Source organism: Hibiscus syriacus, unplaced genomic scaffold (genome assembly GCF_006381635.1).
Source record: "Hibiscus syriacus cultivar Baekdansim isolate YM2019G1 unplaced genomic scaffold, ASM638163v2 tig00012487_pilon, whole genome shotgun sequence".
Classification (NCBI taxonomy): Eukaryota; Viridiplantae; Streptophyta; class Magnoliopsida; order Malvales; family Malvaceae; genus Hibiscus; species Hibiscus syriacus.
The window spans coordinates 41183-62471 of record NW_024062283.1 but is presented as its reverse complement, the minus strand read 5'-3'; the positions used below and the strand labels follow the sequence as shown (position 1 = coordinate 62471).

At 36.6% G+C, this 21289-nt stretch overlaps 1 pseudogene; it reads right to left on the bottom strand.

The window, feature by feature from the left end:
* Positions 1-315: 315 nt before the first annotated feature.
* Positions 316-20500, bottom strand: LOC120205487 (annotated as a pseudogene).
* Between the last annotated feature and the right edge of the window lie 789 nt (positions 20501-21289).

The window sequence follows — 21289 nt, the reverse complement described above, 5'->3', positions numbered from 1 at the left end:
TACTTTGTAATTATTCTAAACTATTAAAAAAATACTTCAGATCCATGCAACGTACCCTAGCATAAATAGAATTCTAGTTTTTTATACACAATTTGACTTGCACCTTTAAAATTATTTGAACCCAAACCAACTAAATTTATGTTTTCATCACCACATTTCTTTAACTTCAATTTTATACATGATAAAAAAGGTCACTTGTTTGTTAAACCTAAAGCAACAGGTCTAATCCTCTTCACTATATAAGTTAAAGATAAGAGATGATGTAAGAACTACCCAAATCTAAAAACATCCTAAGAGAACCTGTAATCATTCAAAATACAAAATGAACTGAACCCAACCCCGTCATGCCCGCCCTAGCACCTGCTCCCGCTATGAAGTCAGTATGACCTATCAACCCCAACACGTAACTTAAGATCACCGGATGCCCAGAGACGCACAACATACAAATGAAAGAATCGAGCAATTGGGTGTTAGGACTAAATATTTTCATCCTTGAAGACATTCAAGGACTTCAGTTCCTCTACCAACCGTTCATACTCGCACTGAACAGCTACCGTTTCATTCCTAAGCTCTTCTAGCTGCATAAGTTACAGGTTAAGTTTTGTTGAAGTCCAGAGTGATCGATGCAAGATTTCTGAAACCAACAAACATTTAATACCTTGACTGTAAGTTCTTCCCTCTCTTGTCATATGCCAAGCATCTGGAATACACAAGTAAATTTCCAGCAGTTAGCCTAACTTCTAGATTATCGTGTGCTAAATTTTGGGACAAAAGAAAGGATATCACCAAGTACAAGTGAAAAACTATATATATGATATTGATGTCTTTCACAAACTGATGAAACCATGTAGTAACATTCTACTCACTTTGCACGAAGTTTCCTATTTTCTCGCTTCATTTTCTGGGTTAATTGATCTTTCAAGTGATTTGCAGTAGCATCAAGAGACTAGACCGAGAAAAGAAAAGGCGCACAGAAGGTTAGCAATTAGAATTTGTATGGTTAATGAAACTGATATATACCATGATCAAGCAAAATAAAACCAAGTTTCCTAACACCTATGTAAAGAAAGATGGGACTGATAAATGCATTGTTCGTTTGTTGCCCCATGTAACCAGCTAAATACAATACAATTTAGAATTGGGCAGCGAACTCATACAACGAGTAGGAAGCCTGGAAGGATTTGCATGCATGGACAGAAAAGAATCATACTTCCATTGGACTATATAAAGTATTAAGTTGCATGTTTTAGCAAATGAACTCCTCTTTGAATTCTAATAATCTAGAAATGCAAGATCATGCTCCTACACAGACCTGAGATGTGTTGCCACACGTCCCTGCTTGGTGTTTCCCCTTTTCAATTTCTACCATGTCAGCCTGTCCCTTCCTTTTCATAGGCAGTCCTGTTTAACCCCAAGGCACCGTGACTTAAGAAAAAAATTCCTTCATAGTAGTACCGAAAGAAGATCAATATAGCACTTACCTTGCGTGCTTCTTCCATGAGAGATGGGGATTGACTGCTCTGCAAAATCTACACATCGTCCTTTTGATCTATTAGAAACCATATAAGTTTGATTCAACCCAACAGATTCTTGTACATTGCTCTGTCCTGTAAACTGAGGTGAAACATGAGATGCCGGTGGCTGAGACTTTCTCTTGATCTGATATCCAATTAGTTCGCAATGGTAATGCCTGCCAGACAGAATTACGAGTTTCAGATATCTATGACGAACATGTTCTTACAATCTCATGAAGAGACCATCACCAAAAAACATAAAGGATACTTCAAAATCAATATTTTCAAACCATCAAATTGAATCGTTGAATAGAAACAGAAGCATGAAGTTAAATATTTTCTCAGCAATAACAGAAAATAGAAGTCAACAGTTTTTTATCCCAAACATACAATGAAAATATGAAAATGTGAACTTCCTACCATAAACATCCATGGTAAGCCTATAGCTATTGATAGACTATTAGAGCACGAGGAATTGCAAGCCTAATTATATAGGAGGAAAACCAGGAATAAAACTTCAAGTGGGATAAACAACAAGCTATGGAAGCATACACGTGACCTAGGTAGCATTTGGCATCGCTTGTAAGATCACCATGGCAATAAGATTATTAAGGTAGTTTGATCACTAGTGATTTTATATTATGATGTTTGGTATAACATTCTAAATCACTAGTGAACTCAAACAACAATATCAGACAATACAAGGAAAAAATCAATGTAAACAAAATTCACTTTTTCTCGGCATCTAGAATTCTCTTCAGAAATTTTTTGTGCATAAAAATACACCATTAGCAACAAAACTACTGCTACAAGCACCTTTAGCACAAGCCTCGAACATTTTGTCCTAGTTTAGAGGTCTATGCCAAGAATTAGCTAGCATTTTTTTTCTAAGTGTTTTCCCAATCTTATTGGGACAGGTTAGTGAAAATTTATTATTAAAGATGATTTAAGAGTAACGCCACGTAGGATTCTTAAATTACTAACAAACATGGTGATGTATTTATTGAATGCAGATTATTTTGGGATGACCACTTCATACCAAACATCCCCTTAGACATTAAACAATAGATTACCAGTATTCGTATGTCATTTCCTTCAAGCGAGTTTCAAGCTTATGAAAAAGGGAAGTTCTCTCAAAATCTTGTTTGTTATGCGTTGGCTCAATGAAATTAGCTTCCAAAACACCTGAAAGAATAGAATAATACTCTGTACTACGAGTCTACACATAATTGACCTATGATGGAGAAAAAAGAAGTCAAATGTCAATGAGTTAAAATATTCTTACCAACCACACCTCTACCCGTACTAACTGTATAGCTAACAACATGCCAAAATGGCTGCAAAAGAAGGGAAAGGGAAAGACTTTCAGAAACCAACAATAGTCACTTGAAACAAACATGTAAATAAATCGTGGAGCAGAAGGCATGTAATACAAATCACAATGAGAAAAACCTTCCTCAAAGAAATCTAGGCACAGACACATCATAAAGGAATGCACAGTAACTGCTGATACAATATTCCTGAACCTAGTAAATTCCCAGTCATAAGACAGACGTGAGCATTTTGAAAAAATAGAAATGGTTATTTTTAAGTTGGAAAATCATGCACTTCACAGGTCAGAAGCTACTTGAACATTTTTATGAAGCTTCTGATGTGAAAACAAACAACATTTGATGTTCTCAAAATTCTTTGAGGCACAAAAAGTTTTGATGAAAATGAATATGAGACCATGACAATCTAAGTATGTTTCTATACTAGACGCCGATATTTTTTTTTTTTGATAGAAATAGGAGGCCTCGTTAAAAACCTCCCTCTTAGTTGGCTCTTGTGAAGAGGCAACTAGCGGAAGGAGGAAAAGAGTACCTCAATTTATAGATAATTCAATAATTACATAAAAGTACACTTTAAACAACCAAAAAATAAAAAAAACCCAAACAGTACATCAATAAAACTTAAAACATTCATCCAATCCTCTCCTTAGCTAATTTATCTGCCTCCCAATTACAGCTCCTAAGAATCAGTCTAACAATAATCTCCCTTGTAGAAACTAAGGCCCCAATTTCCCCGACCAAAGAACTGAAAAGCGTAGGGGCAGAAAACGGCAACAAAATCCAGTCAACTGCAGCTTTGCAATCACTTTCTATGATAAGTCTTCCCCTCAATGCCCAGTAAGAAGACAGGAAAAAATCAATGCCTTTTTTAATGGCTTTCAACTCGGCCAAGGGAGGAGGACCTGGACCTACACCATTAGAGAAAGTGGCTAAAGTAGTACAATTAGAATCTTTCAGAATTCCTCCAATTCCACCCTGCAGCCCATCACTTCTTACTGCCCCATTCATATTGAATTTAAAAAAATCAGCTGGAGGAAGCCAGCATTGAACCTTCTTTATCTTAAATGATTGATTGGGAATCCTGTCTGCAAGCGAGGGATCCCCAACTAGTAAATCAGCTTGAATAAGAACATGAGGGAACTTAGCTAAAAACCATTTAGCCAGCCTAAATCTGGAAATGAAGAAGAGAGAAGAACTGTCAAAATTCCAATTTTCAAACACCATCGAATTCCTAGCCTTCCATAATGGCCACAAAACAACTCCCGGGATAAACTTTCAAATTGAAGAATAAGCCCTTAGGTAAGACCAAGAACAGAGCAGGGAAGAGGGGTCTTGAGGCAGAACTGAAGAGACATCCCATAACCTTAGGAATCTATTCCACAACTCCCCTGCAACAGAGCATGAAATAAAAAGGTGTTGAATGGTTTCTTCATGCTTTTGACATAAAGGGCAAAGAACATCTTCCAAGGGAAGCCCTTTTCTTCAACTCCACTCTAACGGCCAGTTTTTGATGAGAGATCTGCCAAAAGAAAGGTTTCGACTCTAGGAGGAGCCAAACCAGACCACACCCACTTGTTCCACTCAAAATTACCTCCAGATCTAATATAGAGTCAGCCTATAAGACTTAGCCGAGAACAAACCATCACCGTTACCCGACCAAGCAAGAAAGTCATCCACTAAATCTGACAACACTATATTATCAATCAAAGACAATAAAGCCACCCACTGATCCAATTCTCAGTCGCATAAATTTCTCCTTAACTGAATATTCCAAACCCAACCATTATTTTCGAAGCAACCAAAATCAGCCACTTTCTCCCATTTATTAGTAGATAAAGCAAAAATCCTGGGAAATTGATTTTTTAATGTTGAACCATTAATCCAAAGATCATTCCAGAAGGATATCGACATACCATTCCCTATTTGAATCTTCGAATTAGACCTCAAACACTCCCCTATCTCATCATTTTTCAAATAGTTGTTCACAATACCTCTCCAAATCCATGAATCTAGAGGAGACACTACCTTGCTTATTGTTAGAGACAAATTACTAACATTATGTTTGCAGCAAAGTAACTTTTTCAGCAAAGTAACTTTTTCCACTGAGTGTCTTTTTCATTTGCAAATTTCCACACCCATTTACCAAGCAACACTCTATTAACTAAATTCAGATCCAAGACTCTCAAGCCTCCCTCTTCATAGGGTTGACACACCATCTTCCAATTCACCCAATGAATTCGTTTCTTTGTTGATCCTTTCCCCCAAAAAAATTTAGCCATCAAAGAATTCAACTTCTGACTTGCCTTGAACAGAATTTTGAAAATATAGAGGAAAAAAATCAGCAAGGAGGACAACACCGACTTCACCAACACTAATCTTTTAGCCATTGACAATGAGGAAGCTTTCCATCCCGCTAATCTATTGTTAAACTTCTGGATTACCGGATCCCACAGAAACTCTGAATTTTTCTTTGCACCTAACGGTAAACCAAGATACACCGTAGGAAAAGATCCCACCCCATAGCCTGCTTCATATGCCCATTCTTTTAAGATGTCATCTTCCATATTAATGACATACAAACTACTCTTAGAAAGATTAAGATGAAGCCCTGACATTAGGCTGAAAACCCTCAACACTCTCCTAATATTTAGAATATGAGTAGGAGAATCTCGGTAGAATAGTATGAGATCATCTGCAAACTGTAAATGAGTCAAATGGAAAGGATTATCAGGCCTACCAATAGCGAACCCTTCAAAAAGTCCAAGACCAGCAACTTTAATCAGCATTAAATTTAGAAGTTCCCCAACTATATTAAACAAAAGAGGGGACAGACTACAGCCTTGTCTCAACCCTTTACCCATTGGAAATTCCTCTGTTGGAGATCCATTAACTAAAACAGAGATTGAAGCTAAAGATATACAATACTCTATCCATGAAATCCATTTCTCACTAAAACCCATGACTTTCAATAATGTCAAAAGAATCGGCCATTCCATCGAATCATATGCTCTACGAAAATCAACTTTGAAAACGAGCTCTTTCCTCTCTTGTTTCCTCCAAAAATCTATGCCTTCATTGGCAAGAAAAGCACAGTCTAGCAGTTGTCTACAAGGAATAAAGGCAAACTGTGAAGGGCTTACTATACCTTTAATAACTGAAACAAGCCTTTTCAATAAAACTTTTGAAATTATTTTATATAAACTGCCAACCATGCTAATTGGTCTGAAGTCTTCAATATCTTTAGGATTTAGTTTCTTTGGGATCAGTGTTATGAAAGCATGATTGACCCCATGCTCCCATTTCCTTCCACAGTAAAAATCATCCACAAATTTCATAATATGTACCTTAAGGGTAGGCCAGAATTTCTTGAAAAAACCTATCGTATAACCATCCAGGACAGAGGATTTAGCACTGTCCGAATAAAAAATTGCTTCCCACACTTCTTGTTCTGAAAATTTAACCTCAAGACCAGCCTTTTGCTTAGCTGACAATTTCGCAAAATTAAGATAAATTTCATCAACCTCCAGCATTGCTTTTAAATTATAATTTTTCTTGAAAAAATCCAAGACATAGGCCCTAATGTGATCCGGATTTGAAATTTCCACACCAGCCACCTTCAATGCCGAGATGGCATTAATTCTGTTCCTTTTAAGGGCACATAAATGAAAGAACCTCGTATTTCTGTCACCATCCTTTATCCATTTCATTCTTGACTTCTGGAACCAAATACTTTCATCCATCCTATGCAACTTCCATAATTCATTCCTCGATAGCAGTAACTGATCCCATTCTTGTGAATAAATCCCTCCACCTTGTACTTTCACTTCCAAATCATTTATCTTGCCTTTCAATTCTGAAATAGCTTCAGATATCCCCCTTTGATTTCTATAGGGCCACTTCCTAATCACCTTTTTAGTTCCTTGAAGTAAGCTAAACAATCCCCTTCACCCATTATCCTTCTTCAAATCAAACTTGGAATTTTCAACCAACCCAACAAACCCATCTTCCTCTAAAATGTAATTAAATAACCGAAAAGGCTTAGGACCCCAGTTTTTGCATTCTTTTTCTAACACAACCAGATTGTGGTCCGAGAGAGATTTAGGTAAAATTCTTTGGAACACTTTTGGAAAGCAATTTAAGAAGGTACCACTTATTAAGAACCGATCAAGCCTTACCCAAGTGGGAGACTCTCTATTGTTGCACCAAGTAAATCTACCTCCGACTAACGGAAGATTCATAAGATTAAGTTGCTGAACAAAGGACCTGAACAGATCCATGGAATGCCAATTCTGGGAAACTCCACTTTTCTCCTCTGGATCAAGATAAGCATTGAAATTCCCTCTATGCAAATTGGCAGATTTAAACTTTCATCAAAACACATCAGCTCCCTGAAAAAATCCTCTTTATCAGCCTCTACTGACGAACCATAAACATTTATTATAACACACTCAAAGTTTACCGCCTTGAACTTCCCTGATAGTGCCATGAATCTACTCTGATTGTGTTCACTACTAACCTCAAAAAAATCCTCATTCCACAAGCACAGCAAGCCACTTGCAGACCCATCAACAGGATGAAAGCTGTCACCTTTCAACAAATTTGCCCCTAATTTCCTCCATAGCGCATTTTGACAATTATTCAGTTTGGTATCATGTAATAGTAATAAGACCGGTTTATTCCTCTTTATAAGTCTCGCCACTGCTCGGACTTTTTCTCTTTTCCCAAGACCCCCAACATTCCATGAAATAATTTTTAGCTTTGACATTTAAAAAATGAAAACCATAAAAACCAGGATCAAGCAAAGGAATATTATCAAAATTCCTTTGTAGACCCCCTCAGCTCCATCTTCAAGATATCCTCTTCTAATAATTGTTGCCCCCCTTTAAAAGTAATCCCCAACATATTACAAACCTCCCTAGCAGCAGCTTCATCTCTAGCTTTAACAGAAGAGTGAGAAGACTTTGAGGACGCCCTTTCTTGTTCCAAAGACTCCCTAACCTTACTTCTAAAATCCCTTCTACAAACTTTATCATAGAAACTTATAGACATTTCACCCTCCGAGCACACGCTTCCTGAACGACGTGGAGCAATTCTTAACTTCCTCTAATTGCTTAAATTTTTTGACCGAGAAAGAAATTGCACAAGATTTTTGAAGGAGGACATCTGATTCTCCTTTGCTTTAATCTTCCCCTCCGTAATTAGCACTGGAATAATTCCATCTTGATTCACAAACTTCCTAGCTCTTGAACTCGAACTTGAGAAGCTACCCACATTAAGGCTAAACTGCTTATCTTCCTTAACATCATTCATCTTATTTGAACCAGCCCTTTTTTCATCAGATACATTTCTCATTTCCAAATCATCAGAAATATGTGCACTAAAGACACGATCCCCTTCTTGACTTCTCAGGCCAAGTGAATGCTCTTTATCAATATCAACCCCCTATTCTTTTGGTAACACTTATTTTTCCCCACCTGTATTTTCCTTCACCGGCTCATTTTCACCCTCCTCAGCAACTTCCACAAGATTAAATGATATATTGTTGGGATCGGGTATAAATCTACCAATAAAATTCTTCTCCCCTCCCCCAATCCACTTTAGATTATATGCAACCCCACCAGGAATGATTTTCTTTATTAGCGAAGAAGAAACCCAATTGTCCTCCAATTGGGCTTTATCATCCAGGTCATTTGTTTCCCTCAAACCCAGACCCACGTGATTCCCAATTTGGTTTGTTCTATTTTCCAAGAAAACTGACAACCCACAATTAGAAGTTTCTTTAGTTGACTTACTCGATGGGACTTGTCCCCCACTAACTCCATTCACACGACTATTATGTCCTTTATTCAGCCAAGAGATGACTTTAAGTCTAGACTCCTCTGATATCTCTTGATTTTCAGCAACTGCCAGAGTAGGACGACGGCCATCCCTTCCACAGACAAGACATAATCACTGTTCCATTCTTTTGAAATTTTCTTCACCGTTTTCCCCACCACTTCTTTTGGTTTTTTTCAAGACAGACCCCATTGATATCTTAACTTTGAACGATCTGCCATAAGAACCTATTGTAATCGTATCAGGGACATCAAAGGGACTCTCCACCCTAAGCAGAACTTTCGCCGATGAAAGATCCGATCTGCTCTTTGATTCATCTTTAAAACATATAAATTTTCCCACCTCCCAGTAAGTTTTTCCATGAATGCCTCATTCCAGCATAATAGAGGCATTCCATAAAGCTCCACCTGGCAAATGGCCAACGGAACTCCATCATCATTCAGTAATGGAGCCAAACAATCAAAGCATAAGAACAACTAAAAACGAAAAAACTTGTTCCGAATAAATCGTGTTTATTTCTGCTGAATATGGCTGACTTAAATAGAGTTTACAATGTAACAACTTTACATAAAAGATGCATAAAATTAGCAACAGAATAAAAATGATCCTATCTAATAACTAATAGAATAAAAAAACTGATTCTATCTAATTAAAAATGATCCTATCTAATAACTAATAGAATAAAAACTGATTCTATCTAATTAAAACTGATCCTATCTAATATTTAATTTAGATATTCTCGACACCCCCCCCCCTCAAGTTGGAGAATAGATATCGATCATTCCCAGCTTGGAAAGAAATCCTTCGAACATCGTAGTAAACAGTCCCTTGGTGAGAACATCGGCGAGCTGCTCTGATGATGGAACAAACGGTATGCAGATATCGCCATTTTCCAGCCTCTCCTTGATGAAATGTCGATCTATTTCGACATGTTTGGTCATGTCATGCTGTACAGGATTCTGAGCAATACTGATTGCCGATTTGTTGTCGCAATACAACTTCATCGGTTTATCTCTTTCAACCTTCAGCTCCTCCAAGATCCTCCTAAGCCATAACAACTCGTATACTCCTTGCGCCATGGCTCTGAACTCGGCCTCCGCACTGCTTCTAGAGACAACTAGTTGCTTCTTGCTCCTCCAAGTAACTAAGTTGCCCCAGACAAAAGAGCAATAACCGGTAGTAGATCTTCTGTCTGTAGAACTTCCGCCCCAATCAACATCAGTGAAGATCTCCACTCTTCGACTTCCATTCTTCGAAAACATGATTCCTTTACCAGGACTCCCTTTCAAGTAATGAAGAATCCGGTAAACAGCCTTGGAGTGTTTTTCTGAGGGACAATGCATAAACTGACTAACCAAGCTCACAGCAAATGCAATATCTGGTCTCGTATGAGCCAATAAATCAGTTTCCCCATCAGCTTCTGATACCGATTCTTGTCACAGGCTCAACACCATCTTCTTTTTCAAGTTTTTGATTCGGATCAATAGGAGTAGCCACTGGTTTACATCCGAGTAATCCGGTCTCTTTCAAGATATCGAGGACATATTTCCTTTGCGAGATAATTATACCTTTTGAGGATCTAGCCACCTCCATTCCAAGGAAATATTTGAGTTGTCCTAGATCCTCGACTTCAAACTGGTTGGATAAGAAGTTCTTCAACGACTCCAACTCTATTGTGTCATCTCCTGTCATAACAATGTCATCTACATACACAATTAAAATAGCAATTTTACCATTATTGTGTTTGTAGAACATAGTATGATCAGACTGGGCCTGAGTGTAACCATGTTGTTTCACAGCTCTCGTGAATCTCTCGAACCAGGCTCTCGGAGATTGTTTCAATCCATAAATGGATTTCTTTAGCTTGCAAACCCTGCCATCCTTCTTCAATTCATCAAAGCCTGGAGGAACTTCCATAAACACCTCTTCCTCTAGCTCACCGTTTAGGAATGCATTCTTCACATCAAACTGTCTGAGAGTCCAATCCAGATTGACGGCTAGTGAGAGTAGGACACGTACGGTGTTTAGTTTGGCCACAGGTGCGAAGGTCTCCTCGTAGTCAAGGCCGTATGTCTGAGTGAAGCCTCGTGCTACGAGTCTTGCCTTGTATCTCTCGACCGAGCCATCTGCATGGTATTTGATGGTGAACACCCACTTGCTGCCTACAGATCGTTTCCCCTCAGGTAAAGGAGTTAGATCCCACGTGTCATTCTTCTTCAGGGCCTTTAACTCCTTAAAAACTGCCTCTCCATCTCGGAACTTCTAGAGCTTCATGTATCGACTTAGGTAGTGCATCATCCATAATCCTGGTGGAAAAAGCTTTGAAATCTGGAGAGAGTTTATTATAAGATAAGAAATTGGATATTGGATGTTTTGTGGTACATGATCTAACACCTTTGTGCAAGGCTATGGGTTCAAAGAATTCTGTAGAAGGCTCTAAATTTGGAGAAGAAATAGGAGAAAGAGAAGTCGTACCTTGGACCATAGTCGAGACCGATGGTTGGCATACCCTGGGGACCGGTGGAACATTACTTGGTTGAGTCATCCGTCTAGAATAAACACGAAGTTCAGTAGGTGGTTCCAAGTTGGTTTCTACCCGAGTCTCACGAGGTTGTGAATTTATAGGTTGTGAAATCCTAGGATTAGTTATGGAAATATGAATTGGTTCCACTTAGCTATTTACAACCGATTTTGGCAAGGATGTTTGTTCCCAAAAACTCATTTCAGAGTCATTCTCCCCCGGAAGAGAGTTTTTGTCAAAAAAAGATTGTTTTTCAAAAAACGTGACATCCATACTCACATAATACTTCCCAGATTTAGGATCAAAGCATTTATACCCTTTTTGTGTTGGTAAAAAACCTAGAAATATGCATTTATGTGCTCGGGGATCGAGTTTTCCTCTATTTTGGCCGTGTATATGAACAAAAGCAATGTAACCAAAAATTTTAGTTGTTAAATCAGTGAAATATCTATTTTCAGGAAACATATTCTTTAGAGCTTGCAAAGGAGTAATATAATTAAGAACTCTTGTTGGCATTCGATTTATCAAATAAGACGCTGTTAAGAGTGCTTCATTCCAAAAACGATTAGGAACATTCATAGCAAGCAGTAAAGCTCTAGTCACCTCTAATAAATGCCTATTTTTTCTTTCAGCAACTCCATTTTGTTGGGGAGTATCAACGCAAGAACTGTGATGAATAATTCCTTTTTGTTTCAAAAAATCACCTAAGATTGCATTAAAATATTCTCGACCATTATCGGTTCTAAGAACTTGAATATTTGCTTGAAACTGAGTATTGAACAGTGAGTGAAAATTTTTGAAAACACTTGCTGCCTCGGATTTTTCTTTTAGTAAATAAATCCACGTGACTCTAGTGTGATCATCAATGAATGTGATGAACCATCTAGATCCTAAGGCTGTTTTTACTCGTGAAGGGCCCCAAATATCACTATGCACAAAAGAAAAAGGTTTTGATGGCATATACTTTAAAGATGGATAAACAAATCTATGATGTTTTGCCAATTCACAAGCTTCACACTGAAAAGAAAAACCGTCTTTTTTTTTTAAAAGATTTGGAAACAAATATTTCAAGTAATTAAAACTAGGATGGCCTAACCTATAATGCCACAACATTATTTCATTCTCACAAGGCAAGGTAGTAAAGCATCTCGGTTTCTTAACTTGTTTATCTGAAGGATTGTCCGTGACCAAGTGATAGAGTCCATCAACCTCCTTAGCATTGCCAATCATCTTCCCCGAACAAGGGTCCTGAAATTCAAATCCAGCAAATGTTATTGTAGCAATGCATTTGCAATCATGAATAATACGATTAACAGAGATGAGATTGCAAGAGAGCTTTGGGACATGTAGGACATTTAGTAATGTGAGAGATGGAGAAATAATGATAGAGCCTTTTCCAGCTATAGAGGTTAGGGAGCCATCAGCAATTTTTACCTTCAGATTACCAGATAAAGGAAAATAAGATGAGAATATGGAAGAATTACCGATCATGTGATCTGTTGCCCCTGAATCTATGATCCAAGGGTTTGATTTAGAACTGGCTATGAAAGCTGTAGGATATGTATCTTTTTGGGCTAATGATGAAGAGGCAATATAAGATGATGGGTTAGGAGTGTTGGATATGGAATGAGAACTCATTAGTTGATACAATTGCTCTAGCTGTTCTTTGCTGAAGGCAGACAATTCTGAGGCAGGTTTCGGCTCTTCAGAAGCATCTTCAGATGAGGCATGGAATCCCTTTGCATTACGAGAATTTCGATTGGCTGAAAAATTCTCGGCTAGCTTCCCGTGTAGCTTGCAACACTTGGCTTTAGTGTGTCCCGGCTTGTTGCAGTGCTCGCAGATTGGCCGATCTCTGTCGTTCCGACGATCGTTGCGACGTGGTGACTGACCCGAGAACAAGGCAGAAGACTCGGTGGGATTTGGTTAGTGGCCTCCAAGCATGACTGTCCGCCGGCTCTCCTCTCGTCTGACTTCGGAGAAAACTTCTCTTGTGCTTGATAGTGGTTCACGACCAAGAATGCGCCCTCTGACTTCATCCAATTCCTTGTTAAGGCCGACAAGGAATTCGAAGACGCGTTCTTTTTCCACCATCTTCTGGAATAGAGCCCTGTCCTTAGCACAACTTCATTCGTAGTCGCTGTACATGTCAACCTCTTGCCACAAGGTCTTGAGTTCAGTGTAGTATTGAGTGACAGTTTTTTCTCCTTGTTTTAGCCTCCATAACCGAGTTTTTAGTTCAAACCATTGTCCTGCGTTCCCGAGATCAGAATAGGTCTCGTTCACAGCATTCCAAATGTCATGAGCAGTAGGTAGGAAGAGATAAGTTCTCCCTACACTCGGATCCATGGAATTTATGAGCCAAGACATAATCATCGAGTTTTCTGCCTCCCATCTTTCAGATTCTTCATCTTCTTCGGCAGGTTTCGTAGTGGTACCTGAGAGATAGCCGAATTTTCCACGGCCACGAATAAACAGTTTCACAGATTGTGACCACTGTAAGAAATTATTTCTATTCAACTTGTGAGAAGTGATGGATATGTTTTGGAAGGATTCAGTGTTTAGGGTGATTGAAGGTGAGCGAGTAGAACTCATAGAGTCGATACCAGAGGTATCATCGTAGGGTTTGGCCATTTTGGCTCTGACACCATAAAGACGAAAAAACTTGTTCCGAATAAATCGTGTTTATTTCTGCTGAATATGGACGACTTAAATAGAGTTTACAATGTAACAACTTTACATAAAAAGAAGCATAAAATTAGCAACAGAATAAAAATGATTCTATCTAATTAAAAATGATCCTATCTAATAACTAATAGAATAAAAAACTGATTCTATCTAATTAAAAATGATCCTATCTAATAACTAATAGAATAAAAACTGATTCTATCTAATTAAAACTGATCCTATCTAATATTTAATTTAGATATTCTCGACAACAACTCCTCTTTCTTATTCATCCACACATTTGAAAACTCTTCAACCGTATTAAATGTAATGAGACAAGCATTCCAAGCATAACCCCATGTCGATATCTGGACTACCACTCCCTCGAACTCCAAAGCTTCCTTTATCAAATCCTGATCAAAAGAAGATTTGATTATCCCAGTTAATGATCTCTTCACCCAATCTGAATTTTCTGTCAGAATATGCATCTCCCAGACATTCCTAACTCCTTTTGCAGTCTGCTTTAGGCCCTCCATGTTCCCCCTGAAACTGGATCACTTCTCATATTATTAACTGTATTCAAAACATTCTTATACGATCTGCCATCCCTTATACTTCTCCAGGACTCAGCATTTCCTCCAATCTGTCTTTTCCTGTTTTTCTGACCTGTTCTCCAACATCATCTTGCCTACAGCAACATTCCTTCTCTTTGTATTTTGATACTTTGCAATCCCCACATTTATTCTCCTCCCATCAATCCATGTTCCATTAGCATACTGGATTGCCTTCTTTCTGCCTTCTTCACCAGCATATTGGACAAAAGCGAAAGTTGAAGATTTGTATTTTGGTTTCTCTAAAAAACGTGGAATGAAAATTCTCACAACCTGACCATAATGATTAAAATATTCCCTTAACACACTTCTTGGAACCCTCTTGCTAAGATTGTCGACGAAAACAGTCCATTCCTCATCGGAGACGTTGGACTTTTTCAAATTTTCTCTTTCTCCTCTCTACCTTTCACACTCATTTTCACCCTTCACTATTTTACCAATGTGATCAAAAAAGGAAACAAAAGAGAAATACACCATGTGTTTCTGAATAATCAGAGGAGACAATTAGGTCGAAAACAGTAAAACATAACACTGTTGACAGCTCATCAATTTATTAATTTCCAGATTTCTAGGAGTTATTTTAGGGTTAATTTTCATTGATCAATCCGTATCATTTCCCAACTTCTTGCTACTTATTCCTAATAATTAACAGATTCTACTAGACTCCGATATTTAACTCCACCAAACATAACATGGTAAAAAATCAGTAGCATTATGTTGCTAGGAAAACTATAAATGAATAGCATTTTGAGATTAGCTAGAAAAAAAAAAAGATAAGTTAGTTTATTTAACCAGACGAAGTCACACCATTAGTAATTTGCATGCTTCATCCCCAACATTAACAAAGAAAAAGGTGAAATATTTTTATTGAAGTTACCATAATTAGACGGTTCTTGTGGTAGACACAAAATCCATGGATATTAAGTTGAGGAGCTTCTTTAAGGAAACCAATTGTAGATACAACTGTACCCTGCAGATGAAGCAGAAATCAGAAATGTAATACATGGTAAAGTCAGAGAAACATTCAGACAATCACCATAAAGGGATTCTGCGAATACACTCATACCCATACAAGTAACTTCCAACAAAGTTTGCATAGGCAAGACACAACAGATGAAAAAACAGACAGCTAATTTCATGTTAAATTACAAAGGAGGATGGTTATTTAGACATCCAGAAAGCTTTTGGTTATTAACTACTTGAGATGCAACATCAGAATAGAGATGACAGTGGTTCATATAGATCATTAGTTTCCGATTATAATAAACAAGGATAAGAAATGATGATAAGCTTGGAATAAGCACATAGTACCTCCACAGATCCAGCGCTTTGTGGTTTATACAAGATGTACTCTATATATTTCAGATCATCAGCAATGTTATGATGCTCAACGATTTCACCACGCAATATTATTCTGAAAGTTTCAGGAATTCGCAAATACAAGATGGACAAATATACCTGTACAGTGGGACAGAATCAAAGTCAAAAAATATGAATCCTTTTACTCGTTGGTTTAACACAGAATATAGAGAAACCATAGACTCACACGAAGAGAATTATGGTAACGTCTAGCAATATGTTGTTCATTTACAGGTTTCCAAGAAGTGTATGTATTGACCTTTGTGGTGTCTCCACTAATGCGAATATCCTGCAACCGGAATCATAAGATTTCACTTGAAAGATGATGCAAAATTTCTTGGAAAAGTATAGAACAGTGTGCACAAAAAAATCAACCTTTTCATCAGAATCAAAGTCTAGCTCTGAATTCCCATCATTATTGACCCATAAATTGTAAATAATAATTTTTGTGCCATGGGTACCGATGTTGTCAAACTGCACTTAGATGGAGGTACAAGTGAAGTTAGTTAGACAATAATAACTTCAAAGACCAGAAACTTTCACGAAGAATCAAATAAAATACATTACACAATTTGATCCATCCAATGGTGCTCCGGTCATTGTGTTGCATAAGTTCCAAGTAGATTTTAGTTTTGAAGTGAATTTTATTTTATCAAATTAAATGTAATTTAGAAAGTTGTTTTAATTAAATACTGTAACCCACGTTTCCCTTATGCACTTGACTTTTAAGACCAAAAGAAATTAAGGCGACAACAATACAAAGAATCTTCTTAAAATTAAAACAACAAAAACACAAGCTTTACTTTTATGTGGGGTTAGTTTTATGGGTTGAATCAAATAACACATGTCAACTGTAAAAGAAAGACATAACTAGGCTTACAAGTAATTGACCCATGCTAAAAAAACTACAAGTCAAATATGGAGACCATTAATGTGATGTATAATTCAATTAGCAGAAATATTAACCATTGACAATTCCAAGAAGATTGAAAAATAAAAAACCAGAAAAGTGTAAGGCCTACTTGCTTCAAAAGCTCAGCTTTTGTTGAATAAGGAGACCATTGTAACAAAATGGAAAGATTAAACGCAAAATGTTCTCTACCATGCAACACATCTAACTTGCCACTTGACGAATTAAGCTCATAATCCACCTGCAGTTTGCACAAAGATATTATAGCATGCATTGGAAACTAACATAAACTCAATGGAAAGAGGATGCTCACCATAGGTACAACTATTCTGTCATGGCCTGCATTTGTCAAAAATGAATAAGAGAGTAGACCAATGCTCTGAGTCAATGACCTGATAAAGGAATAAATGGAATTAACAATTTAAAAGTAGCAATACACGTCTAAAAAATTATGATATTTTAAAAGACATGTATATCACTATTTCAAGTTTAATATTGTACTATGTGTCCCTTTTTGTAATTTCACTGAGTTGGCGTCACTTGACTTGTGACAACAAACTTAGTGGAGGAAATTATAATTAGTATAGATTAGTTCATCCTTGAGTTCTAAGAAAAAACCATTGAGAACCTTATCATTGCAAAAGTTTCCAGTAATACTTAAATTTGTTCCATAATTTTTTTTTTCAAAAAAAGTCATCAGAAATTTATGAAAATGAAAAATTTATCCTTTAATTCAATATGCAATAATAACCTTTAATAATCTACAAATAAATAGCAAGAATCCGGATTATCCTCCCATACTTGCAGAGCTATTGGCGATCAAAAGAGGGTTGATTCTTATTGAAGAAATAGGTCATATTCCAAGCCAGAGGATTATCCTGGAATCGGATTCTACTAATGCTTTGAAGTGGATTAAAAATCCGGATTTATGTACCCCTTTGTTTCAGTCCTTGGTGAGAGATATAGCTACTTGTGTGGAAGGACAGGGTATTATTACAAGGCATATTCTGAGAGTTGCTAATTGGGAAGCGGATGAATTAGCCAAAGCTAGTATAGGTTGATTAATAGGTTGTGGTGCAGTTCTTAAGGTGTTGTGTTTTATTTGTATTTCTGAAGGGTGTTCTGGTTTAAGTGTTATGTAGTAAGTGTTATGTATCAAGTGTTATGTTGTAAGCAGTTAGTGGTTAGGGTCTGGTTGTGTATTATGGTTCAGATCAATGAAATTCAGAGGCACTCTTTTCCTCCTTCCCATGTCCTCCATGTTACTAATGTAACATGTAAGATATGAAGGGGTTTTTAATGAGGCCTAATATTCTATCAAAAAAAATAGCAAGAATAAAGTTTTAGTGCACCAGGTAGATAATGATTGTGGTAGAGGAACCAAACCTATCATCCAAATGCTGACTGAATAAAATCACATCTGCTCCAAGTCTCATAGAACTAGTCTTGAAACCATTGCCATCTGGAAGACAATAACTTTTGTAAATACAAAAGGAAAGAATCAACAAATATTCCTAATAAAACACAAGATTAATACATTGTCCAATTGTAGACTTTGACTTCTTATCTGAAAATCCAAAGCTCATGCAGCGACGCATTGCTTCAGGGTCCATTCCACCACCATCGTCTAATAGCAAATTATCAAGTTTTGAAAATTACTAGTTACAAATCTTTGATTAGATCATTAAACAACTTTTACAAAGAAACAATAATAAATGGATTAAAGTGAAAATGTATATTATCATTTTTTATTAAATCGAGAAAAAAATACCTTGAATTAACAAAGCTGGACTCCCATCCCTCGGGTTTGATGTTTTATCTACAATGACAAAAGTGGCCCCATTTTGGATCTATCCAATTTGAAAGAAATTAGATATGAAGTGTCAAACAGTGAAAATTCATCAAGATAGCAAACTTGGAAAACATTGTACTAACCTACTTAACTGTGCATATGTTTACCTGCAGAATGGCTATTAATGGAGTAAGAATGTAATACAAACTTCACTTATGCTTCGATTTTCAGTCATTGAACATGCCAACCATAATTTTAATATATATATATATATAAGAGTTTGTCTAGCCTAGAAAACAACTGATACCTGGCTTTGATCTGGTTAAAATATTAGATGTTTATTGCAGTCCTTTTTTGTTCAGGTTGGTATTATTCCTAACTTTTAATGATTATGGCATAATAGTCGAATTATGTTTTGCAAATCTTTGGCACTAATAAGACTTCAAAGTATTGATGTAATAGAAAATTTAGATCTCCTAATTACAGATCAATCCACATGAACATTCATAACCTGATCTACCTTCCAATTGTAAAAGTAGTCGCTGCGCTAGTTAAATCACTAAATTCTGGAATCTCATACAAAATTTCAAACCAATTACTACAAATAAGATAAAACAGAAATTAAATCCAAGTTTTATGACTATTTATCGGTTATAAAGTTTTCCAAAATAATCCTACACCACGCATTTGTACCATTAAACAAGACAGATATACTCAAGCCAACAAATTAAGTTGAAATTCACCTCATCAATGGCATTGTCAAGTAGTTCAGCAACAGCTGCAAACAATAACAAACAAAATACAGTTTAATCATGCTAAAGTACTCATTACCAAAAGAAAATGTAAGAAGTATAAAAAAAAATTAACTGCATAAGCTAGACATACCACCAAAGGCCCACTTATGTGAGGTGGCATTAGAATGAAGAAACAAGGGGTGCACATGTAGATAATTTGTGCTATCTGTTGTAAAAATAAAAAAGCAAAAAGGTAGACTAAGAAAACGCGATGCATTATGAATTGGGGAATCACAATTCAATAAGGATGCAATGAAAAAATAACTAATAACTGCATACTTTGTAGCGTGACCTTGGAACCAAGCCCCTCCTCATAGCTCCCAGCTTTCCAGAATTGTCAACAAATTGGGGCTGGGGATACAGCCGAGGTTGAACAGACCCTGTATCATCATTTGGAGACTGGCATTGCTCCAGAACATTAGTACTACTTTGACCAGTACTTAAAGCATTATTTGAGCATTTATTTGCTTCAGAGGCTTGTTTTTTAGTTTGCATTTTGGAATTAAGGAGCTTCACAGATTGAACACTATGGTTATATTGTTGCTATATCATGGTCCCAGCGGTACCAGGTTGCAGCCTAACAGATTTCACATCTACCTCTCCAAGTTCATCATCACTAGATAAATCCACAATTTCTATACCATTCATCTCCAAAACTGTAAATAGAAATGAGAACGGACTTCAGATACTTTGTTAAAAGCACAAGTTCGTAATGCATGCAAAATGAAGTCCCAGTAGTTTTAATACCCAGTAACTAAGGAAAAAGTGAAGTACATTTAGGTAATAAAACCTAAAAGATCTTCGGTGAATAAGAATATAGACGCCAAACTGCAACACGGAAGCTGCAAAATATCTTTTTTGCTTTAAATATCTCCAGCAACAATTAAATGACATGAAAATCTATTGAATCTAAAGTATAAAACTAGAAAAACTGACAGCAAGAGAGGTAAAACAAACAAACATGATTTTCAGTTCTTCGGCCGGATTGAAATTTTTTTGAAACCCCAACTTAGATTCAGCAAGGGTAGAGAGAAAAAATAAACAAAAAGGCGAAAGTTAAATTAGGACGCAGATTTAAAACCTAGGGTTTAGGGTTGTAGCGAATGATGCGGTTCTGTTGAAATGGAAGGATAGATTAGGTGAGTGGGACAATGGGTATAGCTTGAGGCAAAGATGATGGACTGAGACAGGAGACCGTTGAATTGGTCTCTGTCACCCCAAAGAATAAGGTGCGTCGCAATGTTTACAAGAAATTAGAATATGTGAAGTAATTTGAATTTGTCAGAAAATAGAATTTAATTTCATATTCTGGCATAAAATTGAATTAGAATCTAATTTCATATTTTGTTTGGTTCACAAACATGTTAGGTGAATTTGATTTTAGTAATGTAAAATAACAGGATTGTCTTTATTTTTTTACTTAATTTTAGTTTGTTTTATAAATTACATATAGCAATATATTATAAAATTTTTAAAAATATTAAATTTTATTGATTGATTATTCATTTTAATAAATTATAAAAATAATGCTAATAAACATCATAAGTTAAAATCATCTCAATTAGGGATGGACATGGGTCGGGTTTTTAGTCCACCCGACCCGACCCGAGAACAAGGGAACCTCCATTCGAGACCCGAACTAACCAAAATAAAGTTTCACCCGACCTGACCCGACCCAACCTGACCCGAATATATGAATTAGAAACCCGACCCTACCCGAAATAATAAAAAAAATATTTTTATTCAATAAAAATAGTGATTTAATTTAAAAAATTATATATAAAGGGGTATTATTGTAATTATTCCTAAATATACAAGGTAAAATTATATATTTTTTGGGTCGGGTCGGGTATTTTTCACCCTAAACCCGAACCCGACCCGACCCGAATATCACACTTAAAAAAACCGACCAGACCCGACCAAAATAAAGTTTCACCCGACGCGACACGAATATA